Raw genomic sequence first — 5000 nt, 5'->3', positions numbered from 1 at the left:
CCGTCTGGCCCAGAAACGACACCTCCATCTACAGGAATCCAACGGAACTACACCAACCATACTGCCAAACCACAGCATCGCCATCTATGACAATGTGACGAAACCACATGCAATAGCCCCATCTACGCGAATCGGACGACACTACGTCCACCATGTCGCGCGCAACACGAAAACTAAATACCGCCATCTGCAAGTCTCCCGAAACATGACCTGCTGCACCGACGATACCGCCATCTATGAGACGCCACCCCGACTACGACATCGCTAGGTCCCACAGTACCCATTTTCCGACGCCACCCACAAAGCCTGCATCATCTGTCCACCACAGGAACCCGAACGCCAGTGCCTGCGTCGCACGAAGTAGTCAACCGACAATCACTCCACCCGCACCCGCACGTGCCCCACCCCAACCGCCGAAATCGCAACTCCAGCGGATGAACGGCGGACTCTTCCCGCACTCGTACGTTGCAATCCACCCCTATATCTTGCGTTTCACGAAGAGTTATATCCAATATGCCAAATTCCCGCTGTCCCTATACATGCTGTAAGTCTGTGCACACAATATGAACCACACCTCAGCGAGACACTCTATCACACATTACTCTCTGCCTGTAACAGACACAGATACAATATGTAAGCACCAGCATGGACCAACGTCCGGTGCATCCTCTCCGCCACAGTACACCATCCACACTATGATAACCACACCAGGGGGTCCAATTCTAAAATAGAATATCCCACCCGTCCGACATCCACAATTGCTCAGATAAGCCACCAACACCCACACATGTCCTACACAGGGGTGCACCCAACACCACCTCACTGCCTCCTGTTACGGCACAGAAACAATGGCAGGAATGAATCACACAGGTCTGCCGCTCCCTTGCCGCAACCACAGACGCGGCGCGCCTCCAGTCACGAGCGAAAAGCGCATAAGCGCATCCTGACGAGACATAACTGCTGTGACATACTGACGCTGCCTCCGACATTCACTTACAATGATCACTACCAACGAACCTCGGCCCCCCCCCCCCCAACACACGCTCTTACCACGTTGTGTACTGTAATCCAACCCATTTCGCACCTTAACCTAACCCATTTTGCACCTTAACCTAACCAAATTCGTAACGCAATTTGTACCGCAATGTAACGCAATTTGTACCGCAATGTAACGCAATTTGTGCTTAACCTAACCCACGTTGTGCCTTAACCTAACCCACGTTGTGCCTTAACCTAACCCACGTTGTGCCTTAACCTAACCCACGTTGTGCCTTAACCTAACCCACGTTGTGCCTTAACCTAACCCACGTTGTGCCTTAACCTAACCCACGTTGTGCCTTAACCTAACCCACGTTGTGCCTTAACCTAACCCACGTTGTGCCTTAACCTAACCCACGTTGTGCCTTAACCTAACCCAAGTTGTGCCTTAACCTAACCCAAGTTGTGCCTTAACCTAACCCAAGTTGTGCCTTAACCTAACCCAAGTTGTGCCTTAACCTAACCCAAGTTGTGCCTTAACCTAACCCAAGTTGTGCCTTAACCTAACCCAAGTTGTGCCTTAACCTAACCCAAGTTGTGCCTTAACCTAACCCAAGTTGTGCCTTAACCTAACCCAAGTTGTGCCTTAACCTAACCCAAGTTGTGCCTTAACCTAACCCAAGTTGTGCCTTAACCTAACCCAAGTTGTGCCTTAACCTAACCCAAGTTGTGCCTTAACCTAACCCAAGTTGTGCCTTAACCTAACCCAAGTTGTGCCTTAACCTAACCCAAGTTGTGCCTTAACCTAACCCAAGTTGTGCCTTAACCTAACCCAAGTTGTGCCTTAACCTAACCCAAGTTGTGCCTTAACCTAACCCAAGTTGTGCCTTAACCTAACCCAAGTTGTGCCTTAACCTAACCCAAGTTGTGCCTTAACCTAACCCAAGTTGTGCCTTAACCTAACCCAAGTTGTGCCTTAACCTAACCCAAGTTGTGCCTTAACCTAACCCAAGTTGTGCCTTAACCTAACCCAAGTTGTGCCTTAACCTAACCCAAGTTGTGCCTTAACCTAACCCAAGTTGTGCCTTACCCTAACCCACGTTGTGCCTTAACCTAACCCACGTTGTGCCTTAACCTAACCCACGTTGTGCCTTAACCTAACCCACGTTGTGCCTTAACCTAACCCACGTTGTGCCTTAACCTAACCCACGTTGTGCCTTAACCTAACCCACGTTGTGCCTTAACCTAACCCACGTTGTGCCTTAACCTAACCCACGTTGTGCCTTAACCTAACCCACGTTGTGCCTTAACCTAACCCACGTTGTGCCTTAACCTAACCCAAGTTGTGCCTTAACCTAACCCAAGTTGTGCCTTAACCTAACCCAAGTTGTGCCTTAACCTAACCCAAGTTGTGCCTTAACCTAACCCAAGTTGTGCCTTAACCTAACCCAAGTTGTGCCTTAACCTAACCCAAGTTGTGCCTTAACCTAACCCAAGTTGTGCCTTAACCTAACCCAAGTTGTGCCTTAACCTAACCCAAGTTGTGCCTTAACCTAACCCAAGTTGTGCCTTAACCTAACCCAAGTTGTGCCTTAACCTAACCCAAGTTGTGCCTTAACCTAACCCAAGTTGTGCCTTAACCTAACCCAAGTTGTGCCTTAACCTGCTCTGTAATTGGCATATGACACGTTACATTAATCCAGTGTTGTCTAACCACAACCCTCTGAATATAGTTCGCTACTCGCACCGCCCACCCTCTTGTGTATCGTTTCATGTTCAACACTTCGCAAGTGTTGCTTACTTTTTACATGCTCCCGCTGTACACTGTAATGTGGACGACTGCAGGATGTACATCGCCCCCCCCCTCCCCCCTGCCTTCGCACGCTGGTCGTTCAGGTGCTTGCGTGTTCAATGCCCTTCGCAGCTGTTCACTGGCATTCGCATGTCGAAGCGCTCAGTCTACGTCGTGGTACGGCCTGTGTCCACTGTCCGCTGATGTCGTAAGCTTAACCCTCACATTGTACTGCACATAGGTCCGTATGTACTGAATGATACGCTGTGGCACATGTGTGACTGTACAACGACTGCGCCCAACAACAGCGAACCATACGGTCCAAATGTTGTGCACTCAGCCACGTGCCGTCTCCCCATAACAGCTACATTGCAGTGTGGTACGCCATAGAGACGTGTGGGAGTAACGGACGCCCTGGATGGCGATCAGCATGAGCCGTCTGTTGATGTAGTGGCGCGTGTATTCAAACGTAGTCGTCTCTTCTCACACAGTGTGATAGCATGGTGCACCGCGTTCCACATCTGCGACATGGTACAGATGCTGGTTGACAGTCGGTCTCGTAATGGACATCGCATACGTAGGGGGCCACCTCCCACGTGTTCTCTAGTCGTGCACATTTTGTTGCGTGTATGTGGGCAGACGTAGTGTGTCGTGACACCTAACAGACAGGTATGCAATAATCGTTGCATTTGCAAACTGGGATGGACGTCTACGTTTGCTGGTGACGTTACGCAAATGAACAACTGGTAAACCCATTGTGGTGCGGTTGTTGTTGCTGGAGGTAAATCAGTAAGGGCAAATCTGTGTGTGAAGCGATACGCGGCGGTGGCTGGGCGGGACCGTCCCCGGCCGGTGAGGGGGGGCCGCCCGGCGTGCTGGCCGCGCGGTGCGTGGGCGCACGCGCTACAGCCGGCTGGTGGGGGCGCCCAGTGGCAGGCGCGCCGGCCGACGGACGCGGCAGGCGGCGCAGCTGCGCGCCGGGGCACCCTGCGCGCGGCGCCGGGCGGCCAAAGTGGGTCCTCGCGGGCCCGGTGCGAAGCGCGGTGGACATCTGCAGTGTGCTGGTCCGACTGAGGACTGTGTGCGTTGAGGATGCGCCGCCGCCCGGCACTCGGCGCCGCGACGCCGTCTGCTGCTCGGTCGCCCCAGCGGTTCTCGCTGGTGGTTTGTATCGCAGTTGTGCAGACGTGTTGGCACGTGCGCTGTGCTGGGAGAGTTCGCTTCGGCACCCACGTGGGGCCTTTGCCCTTCTGTGGCGCTGGCGTTGGAGCTGCCGGTCACCGTAGGTGGCGCGTGTTGTCTCCCGCCGGCAATGCCACGACAGCACGCTCCCGGGCCTCTGTCGGCAGCGGCAAGCTCAGTTGGGAGCACGGGTGGTCGCACCTAAAGCGTCTACTCGCCTAACTCCGGGCGATTGCGCCTCTCTCGAACCCGACCAAGTACTTAGGACGGCGCTGCGCGCCGCCGGGACCTGAGAGGGTTTCGAGGTGTATTGTGCAGGGGAGCTCAGCCTCCTCCTGTTTGCAGAATAATTGAGCGGACGCTTGCGTGTTCGCGCGGGCCCCTGGGACACACTCCCGGGCGGCCGGCTGCTCAGCTCTAGTTGACGCAGCTCCCTGGTTGATCCTGCCAGTAGTCATATGCTTGTCTCAAAGATTAAGCCATGCATGTCTCAGTACAAGCCGCATTAAGGTGAAACCGCGAATGGCTCATTAAATCAGTTATGGTTCCTTAGATCGTACCCACGTTACTTGGATAACTGTGGTAATTCTAGAGCTAATACATGCAAACAGAGTCCCGACCAGAGATGGAAGGGACGCTTTTATTAGATCAAAACCAATCGGTCGGCTCGTCCGGTCCGTTTGCCTTGGTGACTCTGAATAACTTTGGGCTGATCGCACGGTCCTCGTACCGGCGACGCATCTTTCAAATGTCTGCCTTATCAACTGTCGATGGTAGGTTCTGCGCCTACCATGGTTGTAACGGGTAACGGGGAATCAGGGTTCGATTCCGGAGAGGGAGCCTGAGAAACGGCTACCACATCCAAGGAAGGCAGCAGGCGCGCAAATTACCCACTCCCGGCACGGGGAGGTAGTGACGAAAAATAACGATACGGGACTCATCCGAGGCCCCGTAATCGGAATGAGTACACTTTAAATCCTTTAACGAGTATCTATTGGAGGGCAAGTCTGGTGCCAGCAGCCGCGGTAATTCCAGCTCCAATAGCGTA

At 53.4% G+C, this 5000-nt stretch overlaps 1 non-coding gene across 1 annotated transcript in view; it reads left to right on the top strand.

Annotated features, from left to right (window-relative positions):
- Window positions 1–4383: 4383 nt before the first annotated feature.
- LOC126139206 (small subunit ribosomal RNA) overlaps window positions 4384–5000 on the top strand; it is a 1909-nt gene continuing 1292 nt past the window's right edge. The window contains exon 1 of the ribosomal RNA XR_007528640.1: window positions 4384–5000. This exon is cut by the window's right edge and continues 1292 nt beyond it. This is a non-coding gene — a ribosomal RNA (small subunit ribosomal RNA).

Source organism: Schistocerca cancellata, unplaced genomic scaffold (genome assembly GCF_023864275.1).
Source record: "Schistocerca cancellata isolate TAMUIC-IGC-003103 unplaced genomic scaffold, iqSchCanc2.1 HiC_scaffold_681, whole genome shotgun sequence".
Taxonomy (NCBI): Eukaryota; Metazoa; Arthropoda; class Insecta; order Orthoptera; family Acrididae; genus Schistocerca; species Schistocerca cancellata.
This window is presented reverse-complemented; position numbering and strand designations above follow the sequence as displayed.